The sequence below is a fragment of the Eptesicus fuscus genome, chromosome 4, assembly GCF_027574615.1.
Source record: "Eptesicus fuscus isolate TK198812 chromosome 4, DD_ASM_mEF_20220401, whole genome shotgun sequence".
Classification (NCBI taxonomy): domain Eukaryota; kingdom Metazoa; phylum Chordata; class Mammalia; order Chiroptera; family Vespertilionidae; genus Eptesicus; species Eptesicus fuscus.
In genome coordinates, this window is record NC_072476.1 from 101,050,014 (window position 1) to 101,071,458 (window position 21,445).

Here is a 21,445-nt window from a genome sequence, read left to right on the forward strand (position 1 = left end):
GCAAACATCATTAGCTTTTCTGCTTCTCTTTTTTTCTGTTACCTGGTGAAACCATCTCCTGGTTGGACCCAATCACCGGCCTTCTCTGCACCAGAGCCTGAGATGCTGAAGTTTGCTGGAGATAATTCCACTGTAATGTGGATGGAGTTCATTTTAGGATGCTGAGCTCAGCCTCAACTGGCCACTCATTGCAGCTTGGTGATGACAGTAAGTTTGTTTTTCTGATTTCCAAGATGTTGATTTCATAGCATTGCTTCTCTACTTTAATGTTCTTGCCATCTCCGTACTTGTCACTGAAACCTGACCTTATTCAGTTAGCTGGCCCTCCATATTTGTGGGTTCCCTATCATGGACTCAACCAATTGTGGATAGGAAGTATTTGAGAAAATGTTACAGTGTTGCTGACATGTACTGTGTAGATAGACCTATGATGGTTGTGTCTGTCCTGAACATGAACAGACTTTTTTTTCTTGTCATCATTCCCTAAACCATACAGTGTAACAACTGTTTACATAGCATTTACATTGCATTAGGGATTGTAAGTAACATAGTGTAAAGTATATGAGAGGATGTGCATAAGTCATATGCATACTCCATCATGTTATGTGAGGGACTTGAGCATCTGTAGATTTTGGTGTTGGGGGCAGGTGGAGATGTCCTGGAACCAATCCCTCAGGTACCGAGGGAAGACTGCATTTCATTAGGAAAACAAATAGTTCTTAGAGGGGCGGGTTTTCATGTGCACCAACAGAATTTCCATTCCTGCCTGGGCCTGGTCTCCCTTGGTCCTCCCGCCTATGACAATGCTAAGAGAGCCCCTGTTCTCCCCAAACCCAAATTCTATTGCCTCTTATCTTTCCAAGGCCTTTGTTCCTGGGATTATCTTGTTGCTCTACTGCATAGTCAATGTCTCTCTGTCCATGAAGGAATTTCAATCAGTGTATCAACATGCTTCCAATGACCCACTCTAAAGAATAGCCCTCTGTGCTCACATCCCTCCAGCTGCTACCAGTCTCTTTGTTCCTCTGCAGGACAAAGCTGCTCTAATGAGCTCCCTCTGCCTAGGTCTGCACTTCCTTACTTCCCATTAACCTTCTTTATTGAATTATGACATTTTGTGGGCATACAGAAAAGGATAATAATCTAATGAACACCCACCGAGACACTTCTATCCAACCTTCACATTTTTCAATATTTATTTCATATTTATTTTTTTAATGGAAAACACAATAACAGATAAAGTTCTCTTTTCACAATCTCTGCCTCTATCCCACCCAACCCAAGACAAATAACCCAAATTTAGTGTTTATCATTTCTGTACTATTTAACTACTGTGTATATATTCATGCATTATGTAGATATGATTTTTTGGTTTAATACTTTATATAAACTGGCAGTATACTGCATGTCCTCTGCAACTTTGCCAATTGGGCTGTGTGGAATGGACATTTTTAACTTGACTAGAATGGCCAAAATGCCTTCCCATGTGATTATACCAATTTACACCTCTAAAGTTCCCCCTGCCAATACTTGATAACAGTTGGTATCTCCAGACTTTTTTTATTATTGCCAATCCGATTCCTATGACATGGTGCCATATTGTTTTAATTAAATTTCCATGATTATTAGGGAGGTTATCGTCTCATCTTATGTCTATTGGCCATTGAGCTTCCTGTTTCATTTGCACAGGTTTCTATTGCTTCCTGCTTCTCCAGTGGAATGGTAAGAGTTTGAAAATATATTCTGTGTAGCATCTTTTGTCCATTGTATGCACTGAAAATTCTCCCAGGCTAAAACTTGCTTCTAAGTTGAATTTCGTCATACGGAAGGTCTAAACTTTAATGTTGTTTGCTGTATTGATTTTTTGTTTTCTTTATGGCTGGTCTTTTATTTTGAGAACTGCTTCCCTACCCAGAGGTCAAATAGATAGCTTCTTATATATTTTCCTTAATGTTTTCATGTTTTCTCACTTTAGCTTTAATCTACTTTGAAGTTATTTCTATGAGTGGCTCCAGGGAAGTTTCTAATTCAGTGTTTGCCCAGCGGGACTGTTCCTTATTTTAGATCTGCATATTGAGTCCCACCTCTCCTCAGTGAGCCCTTGTCAAAGACGGCATATATGTGGGTCTGTTTATGAACCCTGGGTCATGTTCTCTTCATCAGTCCCTGTGCCAGTATCTCAATGTCTTAATTTCTTTATCTTTATGAACAATATTGACACCTTACAACTCTCACCTATCTTGTTCATTTTCTGCAGGAATTCCTTAACCACTCTTAGACCTGAGATCTTGCTTTGCTTATAACTTTTATGATTTACATAAGTTCCATCCAGCCAGTTGCTATTTTGATTGCATCTGCATTGTATTTGAGGATGAATTTGAGGAGCATGGGTTTTCTGAATGAATATTAAATATTCAAGATACTGTATTAGTATACTGAATCATTCCATGCATAAATACTAGTATAGGATAGCATCAACTTATCTAAGCTTTCTTTAAGACCTTTAAATTTAGTTTTATACGTTTTCCACAAAGGTCCAACATGTCTTTGTCAAAATTATTCTTAGGAAACATATTGATTTTTTTTTAATGTTACCTTTTCTAAATTATGTTTTCTCATATTTGCTGCTGGTTTATGGGAACACAATTGATTTGTATATTGGGAGTCTAGCTAGCAGACTTGCAGAACTTTTCTTTCTTCTAATTATTTATCTGTAGATGTTCTTAAGTGCTTTTACTGGAGACAATTATATTGTCTACAATTAGAAGTTTGTTTCTTCCTTTGGTAGGGGTTGGGAGTGAGTCTACCCAGAATATTCATGATTATTTCCAGCTGAAAGCAATTAAAGCCCAAGCAACTCAGGAAGAGTTTGTTACCTCTTTACCTGCCTATAGCAATCCAGGCAGCAAACCTGCTTCAGGAAGGGAACTTGAGCAGTCACCTGAGCACCTAGGAATGAAGTGTGGCAGACGGGAGGATCCAAGACAAAAGCTCTGACTAGATCCCCCCCTGTGCCATTGTTTCTGGGTGACTCTGCATGCATTTGTTTGTTTGCTTTCTCATTTACCTGTAAATTGCCCCTCCTTAACCCAAAATGACATTTTGCCTCATTTTGCCTCACTGTCTTCGGAATTTTCATGCTTATTTGAATTCCCCAGCATGTAAATATTAAAATTTAATTTTCTCCTGTTAATCTGCCGTCTGTCGTTTGAATGATTTGACCAGCCAGAAATAAGGAAAGGAAGTAAAGGGAAAGTTTCCCTGCCCAACTCTTTTCAACCAGTTGTGTCAGTGTTGAATAGAAGATATGTGCACACTTGCCTTTCAAGTGAATATCTCTAACTTTTCACAATTATAGGTAAAGTTTCTTGGTTTTTTTTTTTGTTTGTTTGTTTTTTGGTAGGTAGTCTATCAGGTTAGGTAAATTTCCTTTCTTCGTCTAGTCTATTAGTTAAGAGAGGTTTTTAAAAATAATAAATGCATGTTAAATTTTATCGAAGTATATTATGTAGATGTTGAAGTGATCATAGAGTTTTTCTTAATTCTGTTGATATGGATGAAAGGGGCACCATGTACTAAACCTGGCAAGCTCAGGGGAGTCCTGCATGGGAGTCCTGCTACAAACTCAGAGACCTCAGGTAACCACACAGGATGGTCTGAAATTAAACCTTTCTAACTAAAAGCAGATAATGGCAGGTAGTCTTGTCCTAGGCCAGTATCTTCCCTGACAAAGGTGAATCTTTACCTTAACTGAGCCTGTCTATTGTCTTTTTGCATCATGATAACATTCCTCTGGAAGAATGTCAGGGTAATTTCCTTTTTTTTCCAGACCCCCTCAGGGTACAGTTACACACCAGAGCGGAGACCACAGATCCCTTCATTGATAGTGTTATTGTATTAATTGTTGACTATTAACTAGCCTATGCCCACCTGTGTAAAATAAGTATGTGCCTATTCCTTTTACTTTTTATCCAATCCCAATGATTTCTTGCCCTTTGATTCTGATGTATAAAATAAGTGGTAACACTAACATTTTCCAGAGCATTTTCTCTGTCTGTTGAGAATTTGCTTCCCGCCAATTGTTGTCAGTTTGGCTCGAATAAACTCATAAACATTTTTACAGTTTGGACATTTCTTATGTTGACAGTGAGATGATTTATATTAGTATGTTTTCTAGTGATAAAACATCCTTGAATTTTGTGACTTTAGCCTCTGACTTTTCTATTCATTAGAATAACTTTCATAAAATAGGGATGAGTCTTGAATATCTGGTAGGATCTTTCTAGAAAACCACTTCAGGAATGTGTGTCTGTTATATTTGTTATATATTTATTGATTCAGTTTCTTTAATGATTGCAAGTGTATTTGAATTCTTATTTCCTTTTTAGTTTCCTAAAACAAATTTTTTTGAGTGAGCTATATATGTTACCAGAGGTTGGTCTATTTTATTCAACTTATTTTTTAAACAGCTTTGACATTGTTGACTATTTCTACTGTGCCTTTATAGTCTTTTGTTAATATGTGATATTAACTATGTTATTTCCCTTTGCACTTTTTCGGACTTTTTGGTTGGACTTTTAACTTGTCAATTTCAGTCCTTCTTTCCTAATATAAGTATTTAACGCTTTCTCTGTAAATACTGTTTTAGCTACATCACATAAACTTTTTATGTTGTATTTTCATACAAAATATGAATCTTTCTGATTTTCATTGTCTTCTATGTTCCATAAGTTATCATAAATGTGACTTACTGGATGGGTGGGGAAGAGATAGAGCAAAAAAGAAAAACAAACAAACAACTCATGGACCTGGACAGTAATGTGGTGATTGCAAGGGGGAGGGCAGAGGAGGATATAAAGCGGGATAAATGGAGACTTGACAAACTCCTTAAGGTAAAGATTCACATTTATTTGGGAAAAATACCACCCTAGGAGACTACCTGCCATGAACCGCTTTTAGTTAGAAAGTTTTCACTTCAGACCTTCCTATGGCTGAGTTTGTAAGGCCCATGCAGGCCTCCCTTGAGCTTGTCATGTTTAGTGTGTGGCCCCTTTTTTGTCCACAACATGTTTACTGAAATTCTACCAGTTCTCTTTCTACATTTATTTTCTTTTCTCTCTCTTTTTTTTTTTCTTTCCAGCCTTCGCCTGGATTGATCAAGTTATCTTCATTTCATTTCCCCCTCTCTACTGTCTTAGAGATTATATGCTGCTGCTGCTGCTGCTGCTTCTTCTTCTTCTTCTTCTTCTTCTTCTTCTTCTTCTTCTCCTCCTCTTCTTCCTCCTCCTCCTCCTCCTCCTCCTCCTTCTCCTCCTCCTCCTCCTCATTCTTCTTCTTCCTCTTCTCCTTTTTCTTTTTTCAATTACCATGCTAGAAATTTTAACAAGTGTATTTGAGCTAAATTCTAAAATATTTCCACTCTTCCTTGGAATCTCACTTTCTTCCCTTATTTGTTAGTCTCTACTCATCCCTCAAATGTCAGCTCAAATGGCACCGTTAATGATGCCTGTCCTGACTCTCCAGACTAAACCAGACACCCCCAAACTTGTCTTTCCTAGCATTTAGCAGAGCTTATGATTACATGCTTGTGGGTTCAGTGCTTGATCCCTACCTCTTCCCAAAGACTGTAATTCCTACAAGGGCAGGGATTGGCTCTGTGCTGCTCTCTTCTATTCTTAGTGCACAGTCTGTGCCAGGGCACATGCTGTGCAACAAACTTGGTTGAAAGCTGGAAGCAGAGCCGGAGGGAGGGCCAAGTGGGTGGTAATGTTGAGAGAGGAGGACGCAGGGAGGCCAGATCGGGACAAGCCTTCCACCTTCTTCTGCTAGGAATCACATTCTCCTGCTAAACCCAGATGGAAACAGTGGCCGACAAAACTGAAGAGAAGGTTATTTGTTTCTCCTGTTACGAAGTCTGGAGGTGACAGTCCATGGCTGAGATGTGGGCTCCAGAGGGTCACCAGGGATTCAGGTTCCTTATCTGCAGCTCTCCTGTTCTTGGCTCATGGCTTATATCCTCAAGGTTACCTTACAGTCCTAGAGGTTGGCTGAAATTTCAACTATCACAGTCAAGCTCCAGGCAGGAATTCAGAAGTGAGGTGTTACTAGAACCCCAGTGTTTTTCCTTGGGTCTGCCTGCCTGCACACATTGCCCCAAAGAAATGCACTAGCAGGAGTTTGCAAAATAGTTTAACATTGAATTGGCTAGCCCAGACACTGGGAGTTAACGCTAAAAATCAGGATCCCAGATGGCTTATAGGTTACGGATTATATGTTTAGGGCAAAATCACAAGACACCATGGGTTAGGGTTTGGGGTCATGCTGGGGGCAAATTGATTGGAAGTGAGGTAAGGGTAATAAATCATTTCTTTAGGTCTTGAGGGCAGCTCTGATGTTTTTCTGGAGTCCCTCTGTCCTATCTCATGGGAATAAGCCAGGGGGTCATTTCACCTTTAGGCTCAGGAAATGAGACCTAACTTAGGTCAAGATGTTTTCTTTAGCCTGCCAGAGGTCCCGACAGTGTGACTGTTACAGAATATTAAGAAGCTAGGAAAATTCTAGGACAAGCAGAATAGGGAAACTAAGACATAGTTAAACAGCAGTTTGCACCCACCTAGAAATCCTATCTTCCCTAAACCAAGGACAGTTAAGAGTAAATGGTTTGCACTTCTCCTCCCCAATGGGAGGGTAAATAGCTTAAATCCTCTTCCTCAGGGAGACAGGTAACAAATCCAACAAGTGCCATTTGCCAACCACACCTAAGGACAGACGAATTAAAGAGAATGAATCTCATTTTGCATAATCTCACATTAGCATAAAGCTGATGAATAGTCTATTGATTCTCCCCTAAAACCTCCACTAAATGCCCAGCCTTTAAAACCCCTGAAAATGAAGGTCCCAGTGCACTCTCCCTCCAGGGAGCATGCCTGTGCCTTTCCATTTCCTCTCTCCTTCCCCCCACAGGCATGTATCCCTAACCTCTAAGGGACCCCATGAGACTGGCAACCAGAGGAGTAGTGGGCAGCGGCAGCTTGTCCTGGGCTAACCCCTGAACCTGTCTCCAAGGCGTCCTTTTCTCTGACTTCCCACTGAGCCAAAGCAGCTCAGCCTAGGCTCTCCTGTTGCTTCCTCTGTGCCCTTCCTTGTTTCACTGTCCTAAACTGTGTGTTTTTGGTACAGTCATACATTCTTGCTTGCTTTTCTACACTTTGTCTCTTGATTGAAACCTTTCCTCCAAGAAGACAAGAACCAAAGTCTACACGTCTCCCTGGTAACATCTTTGGTCCCAGTTGGTAACCCCAGCCATTAGGGTTTCAGGGCCATGCTGGGAGCAGATTGATCAGAGGTGACATAAGGGTAATAATTCCTTAAGGTCTTGAAGGCAACTTTGGGGTCCTTTCTGGAGTCCCTCTGTCCACTCTCATGGGAATGTAGCCAGGGAGTCATTTCAGCTTTAGGCTCAAGAACTGAGATGTAACTTAAGGTCAAGATGTCATCTTTAGCCTGCAGAGCTCCAGTGTGTGTGACCATTAGGCAGGTCCAGGCTATGGTCTTCTGCTGCCTTGGGGGTTACTGATTATGTGGGGGAAAGGCTAGGTCTCTGAGGGAAATAAACACACACACACACACACACACACACACACACACTGAGTGGCCAGATTATTTTGATCTCTGAACACATAATAATCTGGCCACTCAGTGTATATCCTATATAATAAAAGGCTAATATGTAAATTGTCCCCTCGACCAGCAGGTAGGCCGCCAACTGTCCATGTCCCCTCCCCCTGGCCAGGCTGGCTGGACCCCACCCATGCATGAATTCATGCACCGGGCCTCTAAAATATATATATACTGAGTGGCCAGATTATTATGCATTCAGAGATCATAATAATCTGGCCACTCAGTGTGTGTACACACACACACACACACACACACACACACACACACACACACATATATATATATGTATATAGAGAGAGAGAGAGAGAGAGAGAGAGAGAGAGAGAGAGATGATTTCTAGAGCTAGGATTTAAAAATAAATTTAATCAAAGTCATATGGACCCTCAGTTTCAGGAGGGAAGGGCAAGAAAGATCACACACAGCTAGTTGTTGCTCCCTCTTACCAAGACTTTCTTGGATTACCACCAGTTTGCATCTTACAAAGTTCTAGGAAAGTTGCTTTTTTTTCCTTTTTAATCTTTTAAAGCCAGGCAGATTGCAATTCAAATAAAATCAGGCCTGTTATTAAGGATGACTGGGGTGGGTGTTGTTGGGATGATCACTGTGGTATAGTGGTATAGACCCCACGGGCACAGGGAGACCTGTAGGCCAGTAAGAGTTTTTGGTGCTCGGGGTGAGCTAATATTCTGAATTAAGGAGGCAACAGTAGGAATAGAAAGGAGGATCTGAAATGAGAACTGACAGAAGGGTGACGGGATCCTTGACAGCTCATCTTCCCACTTATATGCTTCAGGAGACACTTTGCCTCCTGGTCAATTTCACTTAGCAGATATTCTTTTCAATTACCTCAAGGGCATCATGAGTTAATCTCCCTAGTAAATCATGGAATAAACTAAGGCAGAGTAATTTTGTTTCTAAATCTATGTAGGATGAACATTATTTTTGAAAATTTATTTCCAAATGTACTTATTTCCCCCCAAAAATTCTATTTTCAAAGAGAGGAGTATAGAGGACATTGATTAATGGGCATCAAGCATATCTGTTATAAAAGTACAGCCATTCTTCACTTATAGACACTCAAGATATACACAAGGCTTCATGTCAGAAAATAACACTCGGGAAACCATATGGATGCTTTATCTCCAAGCCACAAACCATCCAAATTTCCTCTAGGTATTCCAAAAATCTTTTAAACCCAACATTTTCCCTCTCCTCAGAACATACTTATAAAAAGACAACTTGAGGTATTTTGAGCACAACAATTTTATTGTAAGGGAACTGGGTTGCTAGAAAAATATATGAAGAAATTTAACCATAAAGACAAGACAATAAAAAGAAAAATGACAAGGCAAAAATACTTCCGGTGGTGGTTTTCCCCTATGGAGTGAGCTCTGGTCTAGAGAGCGAAAAGGTGAGGAAGCTCACCTGGGCTGGACGATGACCAGGGTGTTCGGAGCCAGCCTCTGTGGAACAGCTGGCAGGGGCACACGCTGCTGGCTGACACGAGGAGCTGGAAGCAGGCCCTGGGTGGCTGTGGGTGGAACTCAGACTTCAGAGAAGGGAGCGTGACGGAGTGTCCAGTGTACTGATGGGCAGAGGGCTGGCCAGCAGTTGCGCTGGTCCTTCCCTTTAAGGTCCAGGACCCCACACTCTGTCCCATCCCCATTTATGCTCATTCTCAGATGTGTCATACTATTTTATTTGTATTCTGTTATAGTTTCTGGTTGTTGTTTTGAATAAAACTCGCCTGCTTATCTCTGTCAATCTCTGTCATGGGAGTGGGCTGCTACACTAAAGGGGGAGTGAGCATTTATAGGGGCAGAAACCCTAAGCAACCCTGGTGCAGCTCAAGGCTCCCTGAACTCTCCCTACTTGGTGATTCTTCTCTCAAGACTTTGGGGAGCATCACACCATTTTCTGTAGCCATATCATGAGTCTTTCAAATACTTAAACAAAACCAGCATGAAGCAATCTTAGTGAGGCATAAAAACTGCATGTCGTTTTACCAGTGTTTGGCCATTTTTAAGAAAAAAACTAATGGGGCTGATCAGAGGACCTGCAGTTTTTTCAATTCTTAAATGCCACAGATCTGAAAAAAGGAAAACAGTAGAAAAAAGGAACACTTGTGGAGAATTGTAATGTATCCCCGGCTTGTTTGTAGGAAAACCCAGTTAAGATGTAAATATCCATAAGCCATGATTTCTGGACTGGGGCTTTTCATGACACTAATACAACTCCGGGCGTTGTAAAGGTCACAGATACCGAGGTTTCCCTTGAAGGTCATCCCTGACCACAGCAGCATCTGCAGCTCTACCAGGTGACAGTCTCTTCGGCCCCCTCCCTGCTGCTCCCCTTGAGGTGGCAGTTTATCGATGGAGCTGAAATTCAAGCACAAGGGAGAGACATAAAGACAAGAAAAAAGTCGTTAATTATTTCAGAGACATAAGAGATCCTTCTTTGGCCACAGAAATGGAGGTGAATCAGGAAATGGATGGCGTTTTTCAGGTCACATGAATCAGCGCCCCAAAATTCATCATTTTCACCGAGTGCTTGGTTGGTGTTCTCATTCTTTTACATCATGTGCATGGCTGACATAAAAGGTTAGGGAGAGCCCTAAGTTTATTTTTAAGAGAGAACTAAAGAGTTTTGTTTTGAAAAGTATCACCTCTAAGTCTATCTTACCTGATAATAGACAAACATGTAAATTGACCGTATCTCCGCTACGCCCACAGCCAATCAGAGTGAATATGCAAATTAGAAGGCCAAAGATGGCGATTTCCCAGCTGCTCCAGGCGGGAGTGGCCAGGCAGGGCAGGATGCCTGCTATGATAGGGAGGGCGGGGAGTGGGGGCGGAGGGACGGTGGTGCACGAAGGGATCTACAGGAGTGGAGTGCTGCAGCCAAGACAAGATTGCAGACTCCGGAGTCTGCATAGAAGACGAAGATGGCAGACTCTGGCTAGAGCGAAGGCCTGGGTCCTGAGTGCCAGAGGAAAACTGGTGCTGGAAGCCAAGGGAAGGAAGGCCTATTGCACGAATCTCTTCGTTCAACGGGCCTCTAGTAATGTGATAAGAAGCTTACTTTGGAACAGTGAGCAAACATTAAAAAAAAATAACAAAAAACATACTCAAACTTCATTTGGAAGAATGAGACACCTGTGGATCCTTTAAAATAATTTATTGTAGAGAGCCTACTTCTGTGCCGGGCCCTGGGTGTTTACTTACATCACCTCCTTTCTCTTTCAGTGCTTACAAAGGACACACCTAGAGCAGGTTCCTGTGAGCTCCAGGTGAAGAGAGGGTAGCTCAGGAAGGTTAAGGAACTTTCCCTAAGACACAAGGTGAAATCAATGGACCTCAGATGAGGGCCATTTTACTTTAAGGACGCCCTCTAATTTACTCTCTTGTTTCTCGTCTGTCTTCAGTATTAATTTGTAATTCATTATCATTGAACATACATATTTTAACAATGCTTGGGTGTAGCCTGTACACTGCCCGTCTAATTGACCTCTCTCCCCCACATACACATAAAGTTACATAATTTATTGAGTTAAACGTTATCTTATCAGCCCTGCTGGGTTTATGGTGTAGAAAGCTATTTTCTTCCCACTGCTAAGCTCTCTCTGTATGCCAAGAGTTTTTTTTTTTAAGTGTACACACCTTTAACTGTAATTCTGAAAGGCAAGGACAAGGATTAATTACACGTCGGGATCTTTGTTTCCGTCTCCCTTTGCCCTGGCGTTGGAGGCTCCAAAGATACCCAAGCACCCAAGGGCTGCAAAGTCAGGGGTAAGGCAGTGTCCTCCCTCCCCTTCCCCCCCAACCCAGGAGCAGAGCAGCCAGGCTAGACCTTGGCAGCCTCCTCCTCCCAGGGTGCCTCCGCCTCCCAGGGCGTTCCTAGGCCTCTGTGCCACGTAGGCAGGAGAATCGGAATGTCAGCAATGGAGCTAGTGCCCCTCATGCCAAGCACACAACTGTTAAGCTGTTCAGTGAGGTCCCCAGGAGCCAGGCAGCTGCCAGGCCCGAGTGCCCCCAACTCAACCCAGGGAAGAATGCTTCTCCAAGAGGCTCCCAGCTACAGGCATTTCCTCCCGGATGTCTTAGAGGAAATCCGAGTGAGGCCTTGAGTACCCAGGCAGCTGAGTACGAGAGAGAGAGAGAGAGAGAGAGAGAGAGAGAGAGAGAGAGAGAGAGAGAGAGAGAGAGAGAGAGAGAGGGGGGGGGGGGAGAGAGACTGGACTGGAGATCTGGAGATTTTGGGCTGCACTAGGCTTCTATGGAAACCGTCAGGATTGCTTTCATTTAATTCTTTTATTAAAAACTATTTCTACAAAGTAAAAATGCAATGTCAATTTGTATTTCTACCGTCTTTCTCTTGGATATGACAGGCTAAGACACACCTTCCAGCCAGTGGAAGGTCCTTTGTTGCACAGATGAGCTCAATGGCACAGTTATGGGCATACTGGCCCCTTTCCCGTTGGGGCATGTCCACAACCCGCTCTGGAGCCATTCGTGAGTGTGGGTCATAGGGACATCCTGTCACTATGCGTTTCCCTATGCAGGGCGAACTTGAAAGCCACCCTCGGGAAGCCCAGGTGGAGACAAAAGGGCCCAGAGACACTGTCCCCACCCTCATCCTCACCCTCACCCAGAGGAAAAGGGACAGGCGCTGCTCTTTGGAGTTCTGAGCAGAAGCTGTGCTAAAAAGTATCAAATTCTAGGAGCCTCGAAAGGTACTTTAATTTCTTTTATGAATCTTTTCACCTGCGTACTTGCTCCATAGATCTGAAAGATTCTGCAAAAGTGCAACAGGTAACATTTGGCCCCAGAATTGGACGAGCTAACCTTGTCCATCCGGGAGCTCCTCTCTTAATGCTCAGCTGCCTCCCTGGTTCATCTGATCTGTTCCTGTCTCTGATTGAACTCCGCTGAAATCGACCCAAACTAGGCGGGAGGCTCACCCCACAAATCGGTCCTCCAAGAACCGGCAGCGACTCTCTTGGTCTTTAAGGAGTTTCCAGTTCAGGGCCCGCAAGAGGATGTCACACAAAAAGGGGAAACAAATTACACATCTGGGGAGTCCCAGAGGACTCCGCGGCCCCCGCCCACCCCCACGCACCCCCACCCACCCTCACCCCGCACGGCCGATTCGGCCGGGGGACGCACACGTACCTGGAGCGGAGGCCGGGAGAGTGGACGCGCCACGTCTAGGTCTCGGCCCGCGCCGCCTCCGACCCTTTATACTGCGCTCCCCACCCCACCCCCATCCCCAAAGTAGCCACGTCCGAGCGGCGGGACAGGCGCGGGGAGCCACCGACGGTCCGCGCGAGGGAGCGGGGGGGGCGGGGGGGGGGGAAGCCAGCCCCCGAAAGTCCAGGCTTGGGCGCACTGCACCAGGGAGGCCAAGTGGGGCTCCTGGGGTGCAGGGGTGCCCGGGGAGCAGAGGGGGCCCGGGCCCGGGAAGGGGCGGTGCCGGGGGCGGGGCTCTGGGAGGTCGGGCGCCGGTGGAGCACTCGGGTTTCACTCCCGAGGAGGAGGCGCGGCGGGGGCGGGCCGGGGGCGGGGCGAGGCGGCCCCGCGCTCCCCGCGCCGCTCTACTCGCGGGGAAGGAGGCGCCAGAGGCAGCTGCTCTCGCCGCGCCCGCTCCCGTGCGCTGCCTTCCCATCGCGGGTGGGCTCTGCCATCCACGACCAGCCGCGGCCCCTGCCGGGCGGCGGCACCCATCCTCCACCTCTCCTCCGCGGGGGCAGCCCGGTCCTTGGGACCCATCCCGGGGGCTCCCTTGCGGAGCTGGTTCGGACACTCAACTTTGCCTCCTTGCCGTCTCCCCCGCTGGGAGCGAACCTGCTTACCCCCGGCCCGGCCGCGCGCCAGGGACGGTGAGCCTGCCGCTCACGCCGGCGCCCCCAGCCCAGAGCGCAGCAAGTGGGGTACGGCTCTGAGGAAGTGGCAGGGGGCGGAGGCGGCTGCTGCCTCGACTTTCCTGATCGGGCGCTGAAGAGGACCCTAAGACCTCTCCGGGGCTCCAGGCGCGGGATAACTGGCACGAGGAGCGCGCGTCCCACCTGGTAAGGGACCCCCTGCCCCATCCCTGAGTGGCCGTGGCTGCAGCCCCCACCGCGCCGCGTTGCAGGCGGGACGGGGGGCGGCAGTGGTGGGCGGGTGGGTCCTGTGGATCTGGGGCAGGGGCGGTCTGCAGGCCGGAGCCGGGTCAGCGGGTGGTGGCGCGCACTGGATTAGAAGGATACCTTCCCTGCGGGGGGTCCCGCTGTTGGGCTAGTGCACCAGCTGGAAGTTTGTGTCCCTGCCTTTGCCGAGGCCTGAGCGTGCAGAGATTAGGAGCGGAAGCGACCCTAGGGGCGGTCGGTGGGCGAGACGGGACCCCTGCCCGGCACCTCCGGACGGTGCGCTGGGGAAGTGTGCCCGCACCCGGCGCGCGCCCAGCCTCGCATCGTCTGGAGCGAAGGGCAGGGGTCCGGGTCGCCGGGGCTTCGCGGGCTCGTAGGCGCTGCCTTGCAGCCTCCGGGCTGGGGCTGCTGTTTCTGTTTGAGTTACAGCGGTTTGGAGGCGCACGTGAGAAACTGGGAGGCGGTGGGACTTGGGCTCAACTCCGCCGAGCGCGTTGGTTAGTGAGGGAGACTGAGGCTGGGGGCCGTCCTGAGTGCGGCGGCCCGGGAGTCCCGGCCTGGAGAACCCCCTGGGCAGCAGGCTGGCGAGTCCCTTTCCGCGAGCATCTCTCCGCCACCGCACGCATTTCGCATCCTCTGGCTCAGGGTTTCGGGGCTGGAGGCAAATCTGGGTCGCGGAGGAAACTGGTCCTCCCAAGATGTGTGAGGAAGCCCCCGCGGAGGAGTGGTGCTCCCGGGATAGCTGCTCGCGGCGCCCGGTGGGGGGCCTCCCACAGATCCCCATCCCCCCGGCTTTGGCGGGAAGCGCGTCCACCTCCTCGCCCTTTCCTCGCTTTGTACCTGGATGCAGCCGCTCAGAGTTGGGATTTAACTTTCCTGCGCCCGCGGCGTCCCGGGGATCCCCGGAAGGGGGCGCTGAGAGCGAGCGCTGGAAGCGCCAGAAGGGAGGATGCTGAGAGCTGCGACTAGGTCCTGGGTGAGTGGGTGGGGGTCCCCTTGGGCAGACGGCAGGACCAGGCAGGTCTTGCAATAATGTCATAGGGGTGGAGGGTGGCGACAGCTGATCTGTTGACCAGAGGGAGCTGTCAGCATTGCTAGGAGGAGGGACAGGAAAGGTGGCTGCTGAACTAGTCCTTTCAATAGAAGGTTCCTTCTAGAGAAAACATATCGCTGCAAACTCTTCCTGTCTGTGCATCTATCTGTCTTCCTCCCTGTGACGATTGTCTTTAACTCATGGGAAAAAAATAATCGAAATTGCGTGAAGGTAATCTGAGTTATGTTTAATACTGACATAAAGTTCTGTTCCTCAGGAGAACATCCGTTAACATGCCAGGAGTTACAAATGATCATTGCAGCTTGTTTTTAAGGAAAACAATCGTATGCCACCGTGAGCTTCTCCAGAAGAGCTCCATCATCGGGACCAAGTTTGGGGATAGCAGCTAGTATGTTATTAATTATAGTTAGTCTCTCCTAAGGAGGCACTGAAAGACAAAAACAGACTTTACTGGGGAAGGTTTTAAACGCCTAAATAGCATTGCTAAATTAATTGTTAATGCCAGTTTTATTATTGAAGAGAGAGTAAAGTTTATCTTGCACTCACAATTTTGAGTGACCAGTTCACAATTTCAGTTCAGGCAGATAATATGTTGTGTATCACTTAAATAACTTTTTCGGGTGTATGCCTGTGTTTATCCCAGAGGAAACATAGATATATATTTTTTTACCCCCGAAGATTTGTATCCATGCTTGTTTGTAATAAAAGCCCATTGTAACAGTTTGGGTCACTTGAAACACAGATTTAATGTTGCTTGAGTTTCTCTTTTGTGAAATCTTGGCCACAAGATAGCAGTTCTCCTGGGTGTGGCATGGTCAGACTCCTGGAACTGTGAGGTGATGAACTAGATAGTACCTGCTTTTACATGCTTTTAGGACGATGCTAATCATTTTATGCCATTTACGAATTGTACTAACGGATTTGATGGTTTTAATGGCAAACAGCTGGGAGAGCCCTGCTGAGAGCAAAGACTTTAGTCTCCGGGGTGGTCAAGCTTGTCTCTGTCCAAAAGATGCTTTTGAGATGTTTCGAATTTGGTAACTAAATAGACCTGTGTTCTTCACTGCCCTTTCCTTTTAAAATTATTTCTTCACCACGGCTGGATAGAGTGAAACGTAGGAGCACCTAATGCTGCGGTGTCGTGGATCTAATGAATACGTGCACGTTCACGGAAACGTTGGCTTCAGTTTCAGAGAGTTCGGGGACCTTCCGAAGCCACATCCTTGGCTTTGCAGTGAGGAATCTTGCTTCACAGTCACTTTAGACTATGAGTCAGGGACAAACGTTAAAACCAACAAACTTTTCTCTCCGTTGTATGCCGATTCCTTAAAATAACAGATGCCAGCTCCTTGAGACTATGTTAGTAGAGGGAGCTGCTTAACTGAACCATTGCATAGTTTTTCATTAACTTGATGATTATTTTTTTAATGATTCCAAATGTCTTTTTTGTTGTTGTTGTCAAGTCCTTGAAATTGAAGCTTTGCTTCTGATACACATACATATCCAGCTAAAGGTAAAAGGGTATTCCATCACATAAGCAAATAATCATGAATTGTGGAGTTAACTAAGATCAGAAACTAATCCCTAAGAAGAGGTTTGGATTCCAAACCATATAGCTTGCAGGTAGAACAAATCAATTAGCTAATAATACACCCCAGTCGAGGAATCCATTTCTGTAGTAGCATGTGTCCAGTGTAGCAGAAAAATCTCACATCCCTCAGTACCTCCTCCATAATTCTCGATTCTATAATTATACCAAATTTGTATTTAAAAACGCCTCTGAAATTGTTGCTATAGTTACTCAAAGTGCTTAGGGTATAATTATAACACCAAGGTGACCGATTTTTATGTTTAGTGTTAAATAATTTTTAAATGTAAATTACGGTGTCTAACAAATTGAGCTACACCAGAGTGCAAAGTGTGTAAGCGGGACTTTGTATATTTCCACCCACCTGCATCTTTTGGCAAATTTAGAGAAAAGTGAACCTTTTTCTTGAGTTCTAAGATGACTATATATATGTGTTTTAAGTTGTTTATATTCTACGTTCTCTTTGTGACAACACAGACATTTTCACATATGCTCCCAGCAACCTTTTAAAATTGAGACGCAGTTTTGTTGAAAATTGATGGTTTTTTTTTATCACTCTGCCTTCTGCCTTGTAGAAATGACCTCCGTAGAGAGGGGACAATCTGCTGTCTCTAATTCCTGTACAAGTTGGTCGCATCCTAAAGTTAAATTTAACAGGTGAGGAGTTGCTCATTGGCAAGCCGGTTGATGGAAGTACCTTTTGCCTTTTGGTATGCTTGATTACATATGTCACTTATTTCTTTGATGTGAATTCATCAGGTCCTGTTATCTGACATATAAAATCAATTTCTAACAGCAAGAAAGGGAGAAAAAAAATAAAAGTGCGTTAGAATCTACATAGTAAAGTTTTCATTTTCAATGAACCTTCCCCAAACTTTTGTTCAGAATTTAAGCCATACAGGACAAAGCAAATGCAAGCTCTGTCCAAGAGAAGGTAGCGCTTACTAAGTCACTTATTATAATGTACCGGTATTGACACAGTTACTCTTTGCCACTTGAAGGTTCTAGAGTTAAGGAAACCTGGCTCTCAATTTCACAAGAGTTTTTTGAAGCCAGGCAACTTCAAAGACAAGTTATATTTCACCGGGCGCTTGGCGTTTAAAACAGGATTAGCCCAACAGTGGGCTCAAGGAAACAGAACATTTTCTCATAGGAATTGCTGTTGTCTTTTTTTTTCAATCCCTTCTTTTTTGTCCAAGATTAATGGTTGTTTGACAAGAGCAAAGATGAACACACTTAATTTCCCTTTTCTAAGTTTTAAAATATATTGGCATTTGAAAAAAAAATCATTCTCTATTCATTTTTATCTTATACAATAACATTGTTTTCTGATGAAGTGCTATGCTTTAAAAGAATACATTTTTAGGGGGTGAATTTCTTTTATTTCTGGAAGGCCCTGAACTCACTAATCTTTTATCTTCTCATCTTTCAGTCACTATCTGTCACTGTGTCTCTATGGAATTGGCTAGCCTAGCATTTGTAGAATGATGAGGAAGTATACCCATAAAATTTTATTTTATGTTGCATTTTTATGTACATTTTGAGAGTAGATCACATTACTGTAACAGGTAATGCAATTGCAGATATGTATGATAAGTAACCAGGAGAGTGATGCTATCAGAAACCAACTGTACTGGAGACATAATACTGTATTTGCTGAGATGTGAAATTAAATAAGTTTTAGGCAAGTGACAATCAGGATTGAGCAAGGACAAATTGTTCACAGGAAATAGAGCCTCTTCTCCATCACTTCACACTCACCTAACAGTGATCTGTGAGGCGCCCGTGCAGGAAAAGCAGAGCCAAGAAAAAGTCACGAGGAGGAGAATTCTGCTGAGCAGTTTTCCTGGGAGCTGTCTGGAAAATGGTTAGTGCTTGGCTACAACTTCCCCGAAGAGATGCATTCCTCATAAAACCAAGCCCAGATAAAATTCCACGCAAAGAACTCCCCTTGTTGTAAAAAACAACAACCCTGGAGATGTGACACAGTTTGGAGAGGGCTTCCCACGCTGTCCTCAGTCAGCCTTGGAGGCTGCCTGCTGCCGGGACTGCGCACGCGTGCTGTGGAGAGAGCACCTCTGAGGCCAGGCACACGCATGGTCGGACCTCCTGCAATCAAGTGGGTTTTAGAATCACACTGGCTTCTGTGACTTCCTTTACAGGACTGAGATTTAGATCTGCCATAAAACTTTACCAGTTGTAAAGCCGGGAACATTGTTTGTGCGTGGTGGCATAAAGCAAAAAGAATTGCCTTGGATGGTAAACTTCCCTTGTCCAGCGGAAAGTGTAATAAAGCCATTGTTCATGCCAGTTGACATACAAATATGAACGAAAGGAATTGCTTCTAGGACGTCTATCTTGTAAATTCTCGTGTTTTCTGGCTGTGGACTTGGCTTTCAGAAAGTTAGCACTAGAGAGCTTAGAAAGCCCGGTAGAATACACACCACAAGCCCACGGTTTAATAGAGCTGGTTGCCTAATTGGGCAGGGAGCCTGGAGAGGCCTCCGCCTTGAATGCACTCACTGGCCACGGAGAGGTCCCCAGGGTTCAGGCCCGCCCACTGTGGTGGAGAGATGTCAGCAGTGGTGGACGAATTCCTGGCTAGAACTGGGCAGAGGCGGGGAGGCGTGGTGTGGGCAGCAGCAGTTGACAGTGGCATACCTGGCCCTCTGTGACTTGGGGGTGTTGGATAGAGGTCCTGTGAGGGCCCCGCCCTGAGTTTGTGGGTGGAATCTATGAATGGACTTGGAGATGTCAGTGGTGGGTCAGAATCCACGTGTGCCTGAGGTCTGTGGGACCTTACAGAAACAGGGCCTCGAGAAGATGAAGGGGGTGTGGGGACAGGAAGTCTGGCAGGACTTGTCTCCAAGAGTGGTTAGGATGTTTGGTTACCAGGGCAGGGCCTTGGGAATGATGACACAAAACCCATTCCTGGAACTAACTTCTGATGGGGAGAACAGCTCAAGGGCACCGCAGGACGGAGGCCCCTGAATTTGGATGTCAGGATAGAATCGAGCTAGCAGGCCTACCTGCCTGGGAGTGTGGGTCCAAAGCTTAAGTGCAGGACAAGCCTTGGGCCGGAGACCTGCAGTGGGGACTGAACTGGTTCAACGGGCAAGTGGGGGTGGGGGGCCAGGCTGCTGTGCACCTGAGGCTGGGACACAGGAAGAGGCTTCTGGGACCATGGCTCCCTGACCTGAGTTGGCCCGGCCGCTGTCCCTCCCTCCTGACTGCGGCCCCTCCCACCCCCTTCCAGCCTCTGTGTGTGTTCTCTTCCTTCTGCTGGGGAGGCTCTCCCTCCACTGTCCTTGATGGCTCACTGCTTCTGGATCTCCCTGCTTTGAGGGCATCTTCAAACCACCCTGTCTGAAGTAGCCTTCCCTCTTTCCTCTCTTCCTTCAGCCTCCCCTTTCCTCTTCATAGCATTTTGCATCATCCGCCACACTATTTATTTCCTCAAGCCTCTCACCAACAGAGAATGTAAGCTTCGGGGACAGACGAGGCTGTCATTGGTGTCTCCGGGTGCCGCAGTCGTGCCTGGCACACATGTGGCTCTTGGTCCATGTGTGATGTGTGAATGGATCAATAAATGCCTTTATGTAGTCTATAAACAGTACAGACTGCACCATCGTATCCCAGATAAAGGACCGTGGCCATGGGAGCTAAACACTAATTATATTCTTTACTAGTAAATGGAGAAAAATGTTTCAAAACCCCCCAAGCTGATTCATTAGCCTAGTCTTGAAATACAAATGCCTTTGTAAGCCAAGGACTGTATATACTTCATATATGCTAATTCAGGGCTATTTGCACAGTAAGTAAATGCTTGTTAAATGAATGGATGACCTTGCTTGAGTTAGAAATTAGCATAAAAACACTTTATATGTATTAAAACACTTTATGTATATTAAAAAAATAAAAGAATTGAAACTCAGAGGTGTTGTCTTAGTTAAAACAGCCGCCCTCCACTCCCTTGCCCTCACGCACAAAAATTCCAAGGAACGTATTGTGTCCTTATTACGTATTTTGACACATTGCAGATATTTTAGAAATTCTAGAGTATATTAGAAATATGGCAGGCTTTCTTATTTTGTTTCTGTTATTAGGCCAGTAAGCCTTGTCACTTAGTTGGATTTATGGATTTAATAAGCTGAGACAGATGCGTGGATAAACACAGTGTGGTATAGCCATACAATGGACTACTATTCAGCAATAAAATGAGCTCATGCTGCGATACGTGGGAACTTCAAAACGCCATGCTTAGTGAAAGCAGCCACTCACCTAAGACCACGTATCCTGTGGTTCCGTTTATATGAAATGTCTGGAAGAAGTAACCCATGAGAGACAGACAGCAGTAGATTCATGGTAGCCTGGGGCTTGGGATGGGAACGGGGCACAGCAAATGGGTGACCAGTTCTTTGGGGATGATGGAAATGTTCTATCCCTGGATTGTGGGGATGATCACGCAACGCTTCATGTACAGAAATCATTGAAATTGTACACTTGCAACGAGTTGATTTTATGGGATATAACTTATACCTCAATAGAGTTGTTAAAAATGAATCTGGGGCATAACCGCTAAAGGTAGTGGATGTTAAACCGCCTAAACTGAGTCTGCTGCCTTCTCTGGGAACTGGAGTCCGTGTCTCCAGGATTGTCACAGAGCCTGGTGCTGAGGCTGTCGGATGCCGGGATGAGCAGCGATTCTTTGATGGGGAGGAAGTGTGTCAGAGCTGGCTCTCTGCTAGGAAAACAAGCAAACCCCGGTTGTCTCCAGATGAGACCACGAAACGGAACTTAATCAGGCCGTTAGATGAATCAGCCACCCTCACCGCTCAGTTTAGTTCACTCCAACCCCCTGTCATTTGTTGGAATATGCCTCTCTCCTGCCACTTTCATCCGCCACTTTTATTGTTGCAAGATCAGGGGGGACACGATGGGGAACAGAATCTCCTGGTCCCATGAGGGCTGCGGAGTACTGCTTTGCTCAGCACGC

General features: G+C 45.6%; 1 long non-coding RNA gene and 1 other non-coding gene across 2 annotated transcripts; both read right to left on the bottom strand.

Moving 5' to 3' along the window:
• Nucleotides 1–8,931: 8,931 nt before the first annotated feature.
• On the bottom strand, nucleotides 8,932–13,142 carry LOC114235206 (uncharacterized). Its single transcript, XR_008555711.1, has 3 exons — nucleotides 12,852–13,142; nucleotides 12,525–12,683; nucleotides 8,932–10,058 (listed from the first exon to the last, which is right to left on the bottom strand). It is a non-coding gene; the product is annotated as an uncharacterized LOC114235206 (long non-coding RNA).
• On the bottom strand, nucleotides 10,155–10,224 carry LOC114235216 (small nucleolar RNA SNORD123). Its single transcript, XR_003621391.1, has one exon. It is a non-coding gene; the product is annotated as a small nucleolar RNA SNORD123 (small nucleolar RNA).
• Nucleotides 13,143–21,445: the final 8,303 nt, after the last annotated feature.